The sequence below is a fragment of the Mus caroli genome, chromosome 6 (assembly GCF_900094665.2).
Source record: "Mus caroli chromosome 6, CAROLI_EIJ_v1.1, whole genome shotgun sequence".
NCBI lineage: Eukaryota > Metazoa > Chordata > Mammalia > Rodentia > Muridae > Mus > Mus caroli.
Genome location: NC_034575.1, coordinates 104,161,209 through 104,179,148, shown reverse-complemented (window position 1 = coordinate 104,179,148; position 17,940 = coordinate 104,161,209). Strand labels below are relative to the sequence as shown.

General features: G+C 42.1%; 1 protein-coding gene across 1 annotated transcript in view; it reads right to left on the bottom strand.

Annotated features, from left to right (window-relative positions):
* The window catches only part of Arl8b (ADP ribosylation factor like GTPase 8B), a 42,111-nt gene that overhangs the window by 10,879 nt on the left and 13,292 nt on the right, over nt 1–17,940 (bottom strand). The gene's annotated exons all lie outside the window — the stretch shown is intronic.

Sequence of the window (17,940 nt, the reverse complement as noted above, 5' to 3'; positions counted from 1 at the left end):
GATGGCTCAGCACTGAAGAGCACTGCCTGCTCTTCCAGGGGGCCCAGGTAACTTCATTCCGTTCCAGGGAGGCTGGTGCTCCCTTCTGGGGGTGGGAGCACTGCATGCACATGGTAGACATACATACTTGCAAGCAAAACACCCACATGCATAAAATAAAAAGTAAATCTTTTAAAATGCAGAGGAAGAGTTTTTATAGTATGACATGAAAACTTTCAAATTTTCACAAAGAAATGAGAAGTCAAAAGTAAAACTTTTAGTTTTATCTTCGGTGGCTAAATTTCTTTGGCAATAAATATTAAAACTGAATGCGAAATAGTTATGCGAAAAAAATACTGATGAGTTTGTCTCTAATAGGGCTAATAAAATGCACTTTAATTTAGAACTTCATTTTATGAATCAATTTGTCCTCTTTTTGGCTTAACTTTAATATCTGTGCTAAGACTAAAATTAGATGTTTTACGATAGTGTTTTATTAATATTTTACATTCAAAATGCTCATCCAGGGACAGCAAGACATCTCAATGGTATAGGTGCTTACCAACAAGCGAGCTGACTAAAAGTCAGTCAGTGGGCCCACATGGTAGGGGAGAAAGCCAGGTTCTGTGAGTCATCTGAACACACACACATGCATGCCATGGTATGTATACGCATGCATGCAAACACTCAACACATAAATAAATGTAATACTTAAAATAATACTCCTCTCTTTGGAATTTGATTATGAACTTTCAGAAAGTTTCTATTTCCAACTGGACAACCAATAGCCATTATACCACACTGCTTTTAGATCTACCTGTTTCTAATTAAAAGAGGCGTGCTAAACATCATGCAGGGAAAACTATACCGCTGGGTCCTCATTTTCCCCATTACTGTGTATTTCTGAATAAACAGTAGGTTTGTGTTATAATATTATAATATATCAAAGATTAAAAACTTAGAATGGTTTCAAATTGTCTTGATTCATCTCCCACATTCCAAATAAACTTTACAAATTAATAACTTTGTTAGCACAGTCAGAATTACTGCTATCCTTTGTCAGTGTTCAGTATTTAATGGCTACCAAGTCACTCCACAAAGCATCTGATTTACCCACTCGGTTATTATTCTAATCCTTTACAGTGTCATGTTACTCAGGAGGGCTCACATTCCTCTGGTTCTATTGTGATATACTTACTGAATCATAGTCAATGCTACGTTTATGTGTTTATATCCTAGACACTTTACCAACTGTAAAGTTGAACTGGATGACTTCTCAACTGGCCAACATGGTGTGCTGGTTAAACCAACAGGACTGCTCTCAGAGATCACTCAAACAAATAAGATATTTTTGTTCCTGTGAGTCCCCAACACTGGCTTATTGTGTACTGTGACCTTATGTTATCCACACAAGCATTCTATAGTTTTAAGTTCTCAGCTTACTGACTGACTCCAATTTTACAAATTAATTTCCTGTGCAGAACTCAGAAAGTTTTTTTTTGTTTGTTTGCCTGCCTGTTCAGTAGTGTTTTGTTTGTTCCAGGCAGGAAAAATGTTAAGTAACTGAAATTACTTTCAACATTATTCCCAGAATTTTCACTTAAGAGATGTTTGCTTGAAACAGTCTCACTAAGTAGCCCCAACTGACCCTGAACTTATGCAAATTGTCCTGCCTCTGCCTCCCAAAAGCGGGAATTACAGTCATCACACACTACATTCAGTCAATATAAATTACACATTTAAAAAAAAAAAAATCTAGTGCTAGCTGGGCCATGGTGGCTCATGCCTTTAATCCCAGCACTTGAGAGGCAGAGGCAGGCGGATCTCTTTGAGTTCAGGGCCAGCCTGATCAGAAAGCAGCCAGAGCTACCTAACAATCCCTTATCTCAAGAACAACAAAGCCTAGAGCTATCAAAATGATATGTGGTCATGATGTGCTACATACACATAAGCCCATGGAAAGATGTTTTACATCACTAGTCACTGGGAAAACACAAATTTAAAACTAAATAAACATTTAGTGTACAAACATTAAGACAACTACTAAGAAGATAACATTTAAAATTCACAAAATAAGTGTCGCTGGGCTTGATATCATACACATGTAGTCCCATCTTGACTCAGGAAGCTGAGGCAGGAGAATCATAAATGTAAGGCTGAATTACACAGGTAGATCCTGTCTCAAAAGAAGAGAAACGAAGATTGTCAAGAAACTGAAACTTCTGCTGTGCACAAAGGGCAGAAGACTGGTATAGGGCTGCTCATCAGAAACAGTGTGGAACTCTTCAAAAGCCAACAATGAATCTCCTACATGCTACAGTCTGGACGCAACTTGTGTCCCCAGGATTCGTGGGGGGGACCCCACAGTGGCATTACAATGTGGGGTCTAGAAGGCATGCTGGTTTATCAGGAGCGCCGCCTGAGAAAAGACCACAGTCACTCACAGGCCGGCCAGAGCTAATTCTCAGAGAGCAGCGCTGCAAGTGCTGAAGCCTGACCCTGAGCCTTGCAATATAATCACTTCTTCTTAAAGATGCTCACCCTGCTGTGATGCCAACTGCCAGGAGGTTCTTACAGGAGCCTCGAAAGGCGGTGCCTGCCTGTGAACACCTGGACCTGTGGGTTAAACTGGCATCTTTCTCTATACAGCTAAGGCTAAAACCTGAATTCAAGGTGGCTGGGGAAGGTTCCATTTTTATTTTTCTATCCTTTTTTTTTCAATTTAGGAGCATACTGTTTTCTCCCCATAGCCTTCTCTTAATGACTAGCTGTAGAACTACTTGAACTGCACTGATAGTGGCACAAGCAGTCTGTAATCCCAGGTGTAATCCCACCTGAGGCAGGAAGATCATGAGTTCAAGACTATCTAGGCTACATTGTCTAAAAAGAAAACCAAAGCCAAACACAAAAGACCATATATATTATGATTTCACTTTTACAAAATGTCTAGAAAAGAGACAGAAAGCTGGTTACCTGGAATGAGACTAGGAATGAAGAGGGCATAAGGAATCTTACTGGGGAAAGAAAATGAGAGTTATGTATCTATCTACAGCTATGCAACTCAAACCATTGGTTGAAATCACTGATTTGTACATCTGACATTTCTGAGTTTTGTGGTAAGTAAATTGACACGTCAGTAAGATTTTAATGAAGTGGGAAGGACCAAGAGCTAGATGTCACTTATGAATGAGCATTTGCCCAGCTTTGTAAAGGACTGGGTTTCGGCCCCATGTACTGTCCACTTCCTTCCTGGCCACACAGTCAGTCTCAATTAAGAGGCAATTGTCAATGGGACCTCGTGAGACTGAAAAGCTTATGTAAGTCAAAGGATGCTGTCATTAGGACAAAACAACAGCCTATAGAGTGGGAAAGATCTTCATTAACCCAACATCTGACAGAGGGCTAATAACTAAAATAAATTAAAAACTCAAGAAGCTAGACACCAACAACCTAAAAAAAAATTAAAAATGAGGTACAGGGCTGGAAAGATGGCTCAGTTGTTAAGAGCACTGACTGCAGGACCCTGATATAGCTGTCTCTTGTGAGACTAGGCCGGGGCCTAGCAAACACATAAGTGGATGCTAAGAGTCAGCTATTAGATGGATCACAGGACCCCCAATGGAGGAGCTAGAGAAAGTATCCAAGGAGCTAAAGAGATCTGCAACCCTATAGGTGCAACAACATTATGAACTAACCAGTACCCCAGAGCTCTTGACTCTAGCTGCATATGTATCAAAAGATGGCTGGAAAGAGAGACCCATTGGACATGCAAACTTTTTATGCCCCAGTTCAGGGGAACGCCAGGGCCAAAAAGTGGGAATGGATGGGTAGGGGAGTGGGGGGGAGGGCATGGGGGACTTTTGGGATAGCATTGGAAATGTAATTGAGGAAAATACCTAATAAAAAATATTTTAAAAAAATAAAAATAAATAAATCTTTATAAAAAGAAAAAAGAGAGAGAGAGAGAGAGAGCGCACTAACTGCTCTTCCAGAGGTCCTGAGTTCAATTCCCAGCAACCATATGGTGGCTTACTGTAATGGGATCTAATGCCCTCTTCTGGTATGTCTGAGGACAGCTACAATGTACTCATATACATAAAAATAAATCTTAAAAAAAAAAATGAAGTACAGAGCTAAACAGAAAATTTTCAACAGAGGAATCAGAATGGCCATGAAGCACCTAAAGAAGTGTTCAAAGTCCTTAGTCATCAGGGAAATGCAAATTAAAACAACTCTGAGATTCAACCTTACATCTATCATAATAACTAAGATCAAAAACTCAAAGGACAGCACATGCTGAGGAGGCTGCAGAGCAAGGGGAACACTCCTTCACTGCTGGTGGAAGTGAGACTCCTAGCAGTGGGGGATATGAATCCTGAAGTGACCACTACTTCTTGTAGCCAGGCAGGACACCTAGTGGAAGGATAAAGACTGCAAGCCACCCACAAAACTGTGTCCTGCCTACAAGATGGGCAGGAATAAAGATAGAGCAGAGACTGAAAGAATGGCCAACCAATGACTGCCCCAAATTGACACCGATCCCATGTACAAGAACCAATCTCTCACCTTATAATAATATTCCATTTTGCTTGCAGACAGGAACCTAGTCTAATTGTTCTCTGAGAAGCTCCACCCAGCAGCCAATGGAAAAAGATGCACAGTCTCACACCCAAACATTAGATGGAGCTCAAGGAGTCTACAGACAGTTGGGAGAAAGATTGAGGGACCAGAGAGGACAGGGACTCCACAGTAAAACCAACAAAGTCTACTAACCTGGACCCTTGACACTCCCAGAAACTGAATCACAAACCAAAGAGTGAGAACAGGCTGGACCAAAGTAAGCCTCCCACCCCACACATATGTAGCATATGAGCAGCTTGGTCTTCATGTGGGTCCCCCAAACTGGAGCAGAGATTGTCTGTGAGCCTGTTGCCTGCCTGCCTATGGATCCAATGCCCCTAAACAGACAGCCTGTCTGGCCTCAGTGGATGTGCCTAACCTGCAGCAACGGGGAGGGGGTGGGAGGGATGACACCCAGAGGGGGGTTTCACCTTCTCAAAAGAAAAGGAGAACTGGGAATGGGAGGACTTATGTGAAGGGTACTGGGAGGAGAGGAAGAGCTGATATTGGGTTGTAAAGGGAATAAATAAATTTAATGAAAAAAATATGAGGAAACTCAATAAAAGGCAAAAACCAGCAGTGATGGAAACCAGATGCACAACCCACATGCAAGTCTTTGAATAACCATGTTTTCTCTGATTTACAAGCACAAGATGCTCTGGACTAAGCTAAGAACTCATAACCCACGTTCCAGAACTGGACATTTATGGGGATTAATGAACTTCTTTGTGCTCACTTGGATTTGGTGGCACAGTTGAAATAGCAGCAGACATCAAGCTCCCATCTTCCAACACCCCATTTTTTCTGCTAATAAAGCACTCTCTACTCCTGTCACGGTCTCAAGTTAATAGCTTTCTTCAGCTGCAATCTTCTGTGGCCCCAGAGCTTTAATACTATCACCAAAAGTGGACTAACATCCCTTATGACCCAGCAACTGTGCTTCTGGATACAAACTCAAAGGAACTGGGGGGCAGGGGGGCCAAGCAAACAAGGATTCTAAGAGATTTTTGCAGGCTCATGTTCACAGCAGCATCATTTAAAACACTAAGAGGGCGACGATCCCACATGTGTACGAGAAGACAGGTAAACTAACTGTGATACATACACACAACAGAATATTAAACAGCCTTGAAAAGGGAAGGAGGTCCTGACACATGCCAGATGAGCCAAGTAAACTAAGTCAGTCAAGAAAAAAGAAAACTAGCACACGCCCTTGTGAATGAGGTCCTCAAAGACAGTCCATCTATGACGGTGGTCAGTGGGAGGCAGCACAGAAAACTTTTTAAATGAACGCACACTTCTCACACACATCTATGGACTATTAGTCAATGTTCTTGTGCGCAGGGACTTCCCAACAATTAGGTAACAATAAATCTTAATGAAGGGATTAGGTATGGAGGGATGGAAAGGGGGCAAGGGGAAAGGAGAGAAGGGAAGACCCTACCTGTGACTGATACAGAATGCCAGCACTCTGGGAGACAGATAGGATCCAAGCACCTCATGGTACACCAGTAGGCCTTGAATTCAATTTCCAGCGCCACCAAAAATAAATAAATAGGCCTGGAGAGATAGCTCAGGAGTTAAGAGCACTGACTGCTGCTGCTTCTAGGGGATCTGGGTTCAATCCTTTGCACCTCTATTTTGGCTCATAACCATCTATAATTCCAGTTCCATGAAATCTGACACCTCTTCTGGCCTCATGGGGTACCTGGCACACACATGATGCACAGATATATGTGCATGCAGAACACCCATACACATAAATGAAATTATTGAAAGGGGTAGATAGTTCAAAGCACTTCTCTTACCAAGGACCTAGGTTTCAGTTCACAAAGGTCTCTAACTTCAATCCCAGAGACTCTAACACCCTCTTCTGGCCTCTACGGGCAGTGCATGCAAGTATTACACAGACACATAGTCAGACAAAACACCCATGCTCGTACAAAAAATAAGATTTATTTTAGTGGGAGAGAGGCTAGAAAGACTTGCAAAAGACCCAGGTTCAATTCCCAGAATCCGCATGGCAGCTCACAGTAGCCTATAACTACAGCTTGAAGGGGGCCGACTCCCTCTTCTGACTTCCTTAGACACAGGCATGTACACAGTTCACATACATAAGTGCAGACAAAACATTCCGAGAAATCAGTAAATCTAATTGTTTCCTTATTTTAAAAATAAATATGAAACTAAGGAAGAGAAAAAAATGTAAGAAGAATAGAAGGGGAGGGGGACAGGAAAGCTTACCCTCCTGACTAAGTAATTAAAATTGTAATCATCAGTAATGCTGCTATAAGAAAATGCCACGGTGTAGAGAGCAGTGGTGTTCTGGGGTGTTCCTGACCTTCTTAGGGTTCATTCATCGCTTTCTTTGCCAGTACTACTCAGGTAAATTACTGAAGTGTACTGACAATATCTTACCATTGCTACCAATAATCTACAACAGCTAAATATTAAACTACCCTGGCTAGGGACACCTCTCAGTAGGTAAAGTGGTTGCCATGCAAGCAGACCTAAGAGTGGATCCCAGAACACAGGTAAAGCTACATGCAGTAGCATATGGCTGTAAGCCCAGTGCTCTTACAGTAAGGTGCAAGACAGAAGCAACATTCGAAACCTAGCAGGCCAGCTAGCATGACATATGCACTAACAGGAGACCCTGCCTCGTTTCCTCTTAATTTGCTTCAGATACTTAACCAAGTTTCAGTCATAAGTTTCTTTCTTGTGACTTTAGCTCATAGGGTACACATGGATAGCCATACAGAAGAACATCACACAACCAAATGAGTAAAGTAAAATGCTGATAAGACTTTGATTCTGCTGAACGGCATATAGGTGTTCTCCAAAAGGCTTTTTTTTTAACCATGCAATTTTCCTATACACTTAAAATAATTTCCAACGATAGCATTATTAATTTTTTTGATGTACTAGAAATCCAACCTCGGTTTTTGGCCGTGCTAAGCAATTGTTCTTTTCAGAGCTACACCCTTGTGGGGCAAGTGACCCATGCCACCAGAAAGAAGAGGTAAGGCTCTGTGAGCCCAAACCCCATGGAACTCAGAATTGAGTACAGTAGGCATCGGACCAGCTCTCTGCCAAACTCTACCTGCCCTGGAACGAATAACCACAACATCCTACTGAGAGGTCATGACCATCAGTCACATAAGCACAAACACCTGAAGTGCTTCCCCATGCTACTAGAGCATCACTAGCATTTCAGAGTGAACCAACAGGAAGCATCTACCCCCATCCTGTCCTACTCACTCCTCAATATTTATAGAGTCTCTATCCGCATGGAATAAAGCACACAAGTTATTTCACCGAGGATCGTCTGAGAGTGGCTGTTTTACTGAGTTGTAACACTCTGGGAAAGAATTTTCTCTCTGGAAGCATTCACTGCTGGACCTTAGACCCACCTGGCAGGACAAGCTCACACCCCTGCTATCCCTGCTGCTGCCATTGGCAAAATCACGGTAGTGGGTGAGACCTGGGGCCCTGCTACCTGCCCTGCTCGGGCTTCCCTTTTGAGAGCTGTAACCAGAAACCCACAGGATCCCCAGTTCCATGGAAAACGACACATCCTCAACCTTGACTGGCTTTTAAAACAGGGATGGTCAAAGAACATTTTTACAGCAGCTTCTACCAACTGTGTTTGCTCTTAGAACACAAAGGGCTGTCACAACATCTTGTACATAAGGGGCAGAGCAAATTCCATGATTACACTCAATCATAAGAAATTGACAGTTACTTCAGAAGTGGATACATGAATACAAAGCAGATTGAAAATGTCTTCACTATTCCAAAGGACACTAACTTACAAATGTCTTCTAATAGAAGAAAGCATGCTTTATAATTTTTGTAGAAAGAAAAAAAAAATAAACCCATGACTTTAAAACTGCCTGGTTTGTTGTTTGTAGCAATAGGAACTGATTTACAATCGACTCCAATGTTTCCATTGTAACTTAGAAGCCAGAAAGTGAACTGTATGTGTGCATTTTTTCAAGTCCAAGCTCCTCTTTGTTTGGAAATGCATAGATCACTGCAACAGGCTTCTTTACATCAGCTGCCACCACACACACACCAGGGTGGATGCCACTATTAAGGCTCTCTTTAGAAGGGTGAGAAAACTCATCCATACTGTCCATTCTAGCATCATCCTAAAGAGCATGCAAATCACTGGCTCCTCCTGTTTTCTGAGCCAGTCATCCCTTCAAAACACCAACCATCTGTTCTCACTCTTAGGCACCAATGTGGATCCACTCCCAACTGCACACACACTTCCTCCCTACAGGACATTAGTTGAAAAGTACAAGTTATGGGATTCATCTTAGCAAAGCCCTCAAAAGTCCCACAGCCCTTGAGTGAGAACTCTCTTCAGAAATATAAGCAAAGTGAAGGAATAGTGTACAGAACTATAAAATGAAACTTCCCATTCCCCTACAGATATAGGCAGCTGAGGTATTCTTTTTCTAAATGATGCAAATTCCCCACATGAGCCATCACACCAGATAAGCCAATTCAGAAAAGTGTTTCTCTGAAGAAAAAAAAAAAATCAAATAAAACTTGTTGCAAAATCCTAACAATGCAAGATTATTTTTTTCAAACCCAGCATAATTAGCAATACCAGACTCAAAAACAATCTTCAAACTACTCAGAAAATCCCTGGCAGAGACAAAGACAGCCTTCCAGGCATGCTGCAGATAGGACCTCTGTACAAACAAGATCTCCATGCAAATGCACTGGTTATGTAGCCAGTTTTATATCTACCTATTCACCTATTCAAATCAACTGGCAATGGCTTCAACCGCCGAGTAAGGCAGGTATTTTATCTAGACTGTCCGCAAAGATGAAAGTGATGTCTCCTAGGTGCACAAGTCGGCAAGTAAAAGTGCAGCAAGACACAGGCCAAAGCCGCTCCCTCACAGGCATCCGTGCTCAGCTGCTCGGAGCCTCACCTTTTACGTCTTTGACAGCATGGACAGAGTTAACTGCGCTATACAGTTATAAGCACCTACTGCGCTCTTCTTTCCTCTGTGGTCTTATAAAGCCATTCAGCCACTCTGCCTCTCCCATCCACTTAATCATTCACTCATTTCATGAGTAGAAAGAAAAGAGAAACGACAAAACAAGCCTAAAAATACTGCTCAAGAACTATTAAAATAGTCTATGCAAAAGAGGCAGTGATAGAGAGCAAATGAGTATCCAATAAAATCCTTCCTGAAGGGGTGGTTTTTACATCCCCTAACGATAATGTTGGACAACTAAATATAGGTAATGATACAAATTGCCCATTTCATAAAGCTACAACAATGTGTTTTGAATGTTTTCACCATGAATAAATAAATAAATAAATGTCTCAGGTAGTGTTTAGTCATAGAGCACATGTCTGAGCACACATAATGCTATGGGGTTAAACGTCAATGCAATGTATGATTGTACATGCATTGCACACCACATGGCACTACATAAATATCTAAAAAGATAAATATTTAAAAATATCATTTGCATGAGTAACTTTAAAAGGACAATTCAAACTCAAAACCAGAGCCTGGTAGTGGAGGTGGCACGCCTTTCATCTAAGCACTTGGAGGCAGAGGCAGGTGGATCTCTCTGAGTTGCAGGACAGCCTGGTCTACAGAGAGAGTTCCAGGACAGCCAGGACTACACAGTGAAACCCTGTTTCCAAAAACAACAACAACAACAACAAAACTCCTCAAAGACAACTGCCGCATATCATCCTGATTGTGCCACTTGAAAATGAATCTAGATCTCTACACCTCAGTCTAGCTGTCACTTCTGATCTGATACAGATATAGAGAACCTTAAGAACCGCTCACGGAATGGACACGTGATCTGTTTCTATAATTACTTTTCCTAAGTTCCTACACCAGATCCTGCCTCATTGCTTCAAAAACTTTCTGCTCCCTTTCCTCTGGCTTCTTTTTCTCTTCTTGATCTCAAAAGCCACCAGAGATGAAGCATCTTTGTTTCTGAGCTGCTGGCATTTAATAAAGCACTTTATTTAAAATAAAGCACATTCCTTTCATATGTGAAGCAAACCTATACTCAGGCAGTATGGTGTCTAACTCTTCATAGCTGCGATATCCCCATGAGCCACTCTAATAGTTTGCCTCTGATGAGCAGCTCTTGAGTGGCAAGCAGGCTTGCCTGGTCCAGATAGTGGCTGCAAAGTCTATTTTTCAAGATGAGTAGTGGTTAAGTTTTCATATATATATATATGTATATATATATATATATATACACATACATACATATATATATACACATACATACATATATATATACACACATATATATATATAAAATCCTTATACACAGCACTACAAATATATATATGTGTGTGTGTGTGTATATATATATATATAATCATTATACACAGCACCACAAATAACAATATGCATTCCAAGACAGATCTTATGACTAGAAACATTTAAATCACGTGAAGGTCTTACTATTATGTAGCATTAGGCTATGCAAATTGAACATATCAGACTAAAGTTCTCTCTACAACAACTTGCTATATAATGATACATGAGAACTACTAATGCAAAACCCAATTGTATTCCAATCTTAACTCACTGGAAACAACTAATTAACTCTCCTTGCCTGCATGTTCCAGGGGAGCCACTCAGCAACAATCTCTTTTTCAAAGAAAACTCCTGAGGATTAAAATGTTCTCCAGCCCCAATTTCAATTAGGAACATGACACTCTCACTCTGGTAACCTCTATTCCCGAAGAGCACTCACTTCCAAGATCTCGCGAAGCTTCCTGTGTGCAAAACCTGTCACTGACAGCATTTTCATACGATCTCATCAAATCCATGCCTTAAAAAATGCCTCCAATTTTCAGTTTGCCTATGTGTAAATTCATTTTGCTACTCAACCAACCCAGCAAGCACCCCTCCCCCGTGCAGTATCTTCAAGTATTCAGAAAGACTGAGAAGCCATCAAAATTGAACAGATACCCTAAAGAAATAAGTTAGAGCTACAGTAAGCATGGTATGAATGCATCTCCCATGAACATTAAAGAGCAAGAGTAATTGTTAATAAACAACTGTATATTAACAGATATGAATTTAAATAGATTGTTTCTTTGTTAATACAGACTTACTTACTTTGGGGTATATGATCTTACTCTATACCCCAGCATAGACTGGAACTTAGTTGTAGACTCTTTCTGAAATGGATGGATGGATGGATGGATGGATGGATGGATGGATGGATGATGGGTGGGTGGGTAGGTGGATGGATGGATGGGAAATAACAGCAAGGTGAGCCTTTGAGCTTTCCTTCCTTCTGGTAAGTACTGGGTATTTCAAAAAGTCAGAGGAAAAGGACAGACCTACTTCCCACTGCCTGCTCTGAAGTGTTTATGCGCTGCTACCTATTTTTTTTTTTTAAGTTACAAAAGGGGAAGGGGCGTACACAGAGAGGTCCAGCCTATAATTGCAGCTCTTGGGAGGCTGAAGTAAAAGAAAGTTGTGAGTTCCAGGCCATCCTGGACTACAGAGTAACAACCCATATTTAAAATAATAATAATAAATTGCAGCCTGGTACAGTGATACATAACTTCAGGCCTGGTGCTGGGGTGGTAGAAGCAGATAGCTCTCAAAGTCCAAGGCTAGCCTAGACTATAGAATGAGGTCCAGGCCAGCCAGGGCTGCATAGTAAGGACCTATCTCAGGGAGGGGGAAAATGTATTATGGAAAGGAAAATTAAAAAGTCAAAATCCCAAGTTACCTTCTAGGTAGGTATCTATTAGAGCTTTACTGGGTGGTTTGTCAGGGGCACCCAGTGATAGAAATCAGCAGGCTATGTAACCTAAGTCCTTCAGTCTAAACTACACAACAAAAAGCTGCATGGAAAGGCTTCAGAATATACTGCAACTCTTTTTCTAAGACTTTCTTTTCAAGTGTGTGTCTATGCAGTGGTGTGTAGGGTATGTGTATGTGAGCACCAATGTCCTCTTAGGATAGAGATGTCTGATCCCTGGGAGCTAGACTCACAGGAGGCTGTGAGTTGCCCAGTGATGATGCTAGAAATCAAACTCAGGTTCCTCAGAAAATTAGAAATAGAACTACTTGAAGAGCCAGCTATACCACTCTTGGGAATACACCCAAAAGATGCCTGTCATGCCATAAGGGCACATGTTCCACCATGTTCATAGAAGCCTTATTTGGAACAGCCAGAAGCTGGAAAAGAATAGATGTTCCTCACCAGAAGAATGGATACAGAAAATGTGGTTCATTTACACAATGGAATACTACTCAGCTATTGAGAACAAGGACATCATGAGTTTTGCAGGCAAATGAATGGAACTAGAAAAAAAAAATCATCCCGAGTGAAATAACTCAGACCTAAAAGGACATGCATGACATGCACTTATTAATAAGTAGATATTAGCTTTAAAAGTACAGAATACAATCTACAGAACTCAGAAAGGTTAACAAGCAGAAGGGCCCAAGTGAGGATGCCTCAATACCACTTGGGAGGGAGAAGAAAGCAATCACAGAGTGGGGGTGGGGGTGGGGAACAGAGGGAGGGACCTAGGTGGGAGAGGGCACAGGGAGAGGAAAAGGGGGAAATGATCAGATATTGGGGAGGACAGGACTCAAGCCCTGAGGGCTAGCAGAAAGAATGGAAACAGGCAACCTTGGGAGGTGAAGAGACCCTCTAGAATGTACCAGAATCCTGAGAGGTAAGAGACTTTCAGAATTCAAAGGGAGGGACCTTAGATGAAATGCTCTACAGTGAGTAGAGGAAACTTGTAGATCCCACCTCCAGTAGAAAGACAGTGCATCAAGTGGAGGGAGGGAGTTGCCATCCCACAGTCAAAACCTCTGACCCAGAATTGTTTCTGTCTAAAAGAACTACAGGGACAAAAATGGAGAAGGGCCTTAGGAAAAGGATATCCAGTGACAGGCCCAAATTGGGATCCATCTCAACGGGAGGCTCCAAGGCCTGACACTATTACTGATGCTACGGTGTGCTTACAGACAGGAGCCTAGCATGGCTGCCGTCCAAGAGGCCCAACAAGCAGCTGAAAGAATCAGATACAGATACTTAAACCCAATCAATGGACAGAAGCTGCTGACCCCTGTGGTTGAATTAGGGAAAAGCTGAAACTGAGGAGAGCGATCACATAGAAAGACCAGCAGTCTCAACTGACCTGGATCACACTGCTCTCTCAGACAATGAACCACCAACCAGGCAGCATACACCAGCCGATATACAGCACAGCACTACCTGGTATGGCCTCAGTGAGAGAAGAGGCACCTAACCCTCTAGAAACTTGAGGCCCCAGGGAGTAAGGAGGTCTGGTGGCAGGGGGTGAGGGACATTCTCTTGGAGAGTGGGGGAAGATACAGGGTAAGAGTCAGTGGGCAGACTGGGAGGAGGATAATGACTGCACTGTAAAAAAAAAAAAAAAGATTAAAGAATAATATAATAAAAGAAACAAACAAAATAAAACTCAGGTCCCTACAAGAACAGCCTGCACTCCCAACCACAGAGCCTTCTGTCAAACCCTACACTGCAAATTTTCAGCCTTATTAAACATTAAGATAAATGTCATAGTCCTGACTCAGCCTTCAGAATACTGGGGTTACAGGTTTGTATCATTGTACCACCATTCATGGCTTGCTCCACCAGGTTGAAGGCGTGGTGGCGCACGCCTTTAATCCCAGCGCTCGGGAGGCGGAGGCAGGCGGATTTCTGAGTTCGAGGCCAGGTGAGTTCCAGGACTGCCAGGGCTATACAGAGAAACCCTGTCTCGAAAAACCAAAAAAAAAAAAAAAAAACCCACAAACTCTGGAGTCTCAAACTACACCCATAAAATCTGACCAACATGACTGCCTAATCAGGAGCTGAAGGATAACACACAAACCAAAGTGAATGGAAGACAGCCCACACCTCTCAACACTACACAAAGAACTACAAGCAACTAAGAGTGGGAGAAAGTCTTCCCAGGGAAGAGCACACCAACTGCTTATTCAATCCCAGATGGTCAGTTCTGAAAACAGACACAAAGTAACATTACACAGGCTCAATAGGTTACATTTAGAAAGATATGTATATCTTGTATATCTATAACATATCTTTAGAAAGATATGTTATATACATATATGCATGTAACAATTAATGAAAAAAGAAGCCACGAATTAGAAAGAGAGTAAGGAGGGGTACATGGAAAGGTTTAAACGGAGGAGAGGGAAGGGAGAATGCATTATAAATATATTTAATTATATTATAATCCTCAAAAATAAAAGAAAAAAATGTTCAAAAAGTGAATGGGGGCTAATGGATGAGTGAGACATCGCCAAGCTGACCAACACAATTATTTTGGAAATTCCAGATGACTCTAAGCAAGGACCTACACCAAGACATACACCATCAAACTGTCTAAAGACAAAGACAGAGGCTCCTGAAGGCAGCAAGAGGGAAGCAATCCATTACAGGTTTGTACTAGCAGATTTTTCGTCAAATATTTTAGAGGCTTGGCTCTGGAGTGAAGTCCTGAGACAGACCAGCTTCTTAACATGCACTCTATCTATACAGAATACCAAAGAGAAGATAGGTGAAGGCCAGAAGGGCTGTTACTCAACGTGCTAGGAGTAGGCTGGGGATGCGGTTCCACGGCAAACCTACCTAACCTCAGGAAGCCCCTGGATCTCACACCCAGCACCAACAATAAAAAGCTAAATGCAATATAGCATATAAACACAATAGGGCTGTCCACATAATCACTGACTGACAGCAGGCATGGTGGTGTGTGCCTATAATCCCAGCACTTCTTGAGAAGCAGGAGGCTTAGGAGTTCTGGGTCAGTGGCTGGCATCAGACATCATCCTCGTCATTCGCCATCTTTTTTTTTTTTTTTTTTTTTTGAGACAGGGTCTCTCACTGGAGCCTGGTGCCTGCCTGGCTGGCCAACAAGCCCCAGAGATTCTCCTCTCCATCTTCCTGTGTGCCCACACCTGAACCCATACTTCTGAGGCAAAGTAGTTTACTGTGCTTGCGCCATCTCAGCCCTCATCCTGAGCTGTAAAGGTTCTGAGTACAGCAAGAATCATGGGTTAAATGTAACCTAGGAAACAGTTTCTCCGTGACTTCCTCATGTTTCTCACATTTGCTTAATTGCAGACCTAAATAGCCACTAATGATGTTGCAGTTTAAACAGCAGAATTTATTTCCCTAGAAGCAGAATGTGACCAACTTGATGTTAAGCAATTTATCTTGAAATCCATGTTCAATTCTGCCAATTGACTTTTTTCCCCTTTCTGGTTCTTTGAGACAGAGTTTCTTGTAGTCTAGCTGGTCCCAAACTATGTAGCTGAGGGTGGGCTTAAACTTCTGGTCCTCTGCTCAGTCTCCAGAGTGCACCACCATGCAACATTTAATAAAATTGGGAGTTTTAACTTGATTATTATTGGGGAGAAATACACGCCCCAGCTCACAAGTGGGGGTCGGAGGACATTTTCTAGGAGTGGGTTCTCTCCTTCCATCATATGTGAGTTGTGGGATTTAACGTTTATCCGCTGAACTAGCTCACCAGTCCTAATAACATTGTTTTGAAAACACTAAACAGAGTCTAAGTCCCCAAAAATACTTTAAACCAAATGTGTTCCTTTCAGCTATCCTCTTAATTCCCCCTCTTTTGCTATGACAAGACGCCATGACCAAAGGTACCTAATAAAAGAAGCATTAATCTGGAGCTTATGGCTCTGCATTCGCATCCAAGCCACCACAGCTCTATCTGTTTGAGATATCAGTAGGTCATTTCTCTACCCACATCCATCTCTCTCCAGCAGGGCATAGTGTGGCTGCAGAAAACACCAAGGATAACACAGACTCTCTTTCAATGGCTCCTCTCCACTCTACCTCTGGGTCTCCTTGAAGAAACACAGAGCACTGCAATACCATTTGATCAGCCCTGTCAGTTTGAATAGCATTGTTTTACAGTGAGTCTGGGCACTTACATGAAATATTGATTCATGGCATGTGACACAGATTCCAAAGGGGAGTGCTAGATAGATACACCGTTACTTATAGCTGTCTATAACCCACTTACAATTATCAGAGAGTATCAGAAAACAGAAGATCAGAAAGAGACTGTAGTTAGTACCAAGAATGTTCCTAAGGACTTGTGATTTCTTTACTTAAAATGCATCATTGTTCAAGTCAGGTTTGACAGCACACACCTAGAGTCTCAGCACGCAAAACGTGGAGGCAGGAAAGTCACCAGCTCAGAGCCAGCCTGTGCTACATGTTACAAATTCATAAATAAATAAATGCAAGGAAGGAAGGAACGAACGAACAAACAAACGAACGAACAAACGAATGAACAAACGAGCAGAACATCTTATAATTAGCAGGATACCTACTGCTGATGAATACTATTCATAAAAATAGCATTGATGGTGAGCTGAGGCTGCAGCTCAGTGGTAGCATCCTTGCCTAGCATGCACGAGGCCCTGGGCTCCATCCCCAGAAGCATATGTTAATGCATCCTCATAATCCATATGTAACTGCAACCTCAGCAATAGCAATAATAGTGATGCCAACCATCATCCACTTCACTGACCTCATCTTACAGAAACAAAAATTTGATATCAAGGTCACAAAACTGTTAGTTAAGCCCAAGCCTAACTTCTAAAAACTGTAGTTATGCTACACTTAAATATAAACCTCAAACACTTCAAGGTTATTTGTTGTCAGGCAAGCAAGAGTCATTACTTACAGGAAAAGAGGGAGTCAGCGTTAACCTACTAGGGGAGTTACCTCTTCTCATCACCATGACAAAAAAACGACAAAATGCCTGACAAGAAGCGACTTGGAAGAGAAGAGGTTTACTTTGGCTCATTGTTTGCTGCAGGGAGGTGACAGATGGCATAGAAGCAGAAGCCAGCAGCTGTGAAGGCACAAGCCTGTTCACATAAGCAGAGACCCACCTCCTCCAGGGAGGCCCCACCTCCTAAAGGTTTCACAACCTTGACCGAGTGCCACCAGCTGGGGACCAAGTGTTCAACCACACGAACCCAGAGGCCACTGTACATTTAAGGCACAACATCAATCAATAGCCATTTGAGAAGTTTTCAAGGAGGTGAAGCTGCTGGCATTCTACATTCAACACTGACAAGAGCATCAACTTCAAGCTGCTGCAACTTCATCTACAACGCCTAGGCTAGTAATGGCAACCAATCTTGTCAGCAGGAAAGTAAGAGAGACGAGCGGACTGCTCAGCAAGATGGCCTAACACGTACAGTGAGTTATGACAAAGGACCATTTTAGTTGCGCTCTCTCTCTCTCTCTCTCTCTCTCTCA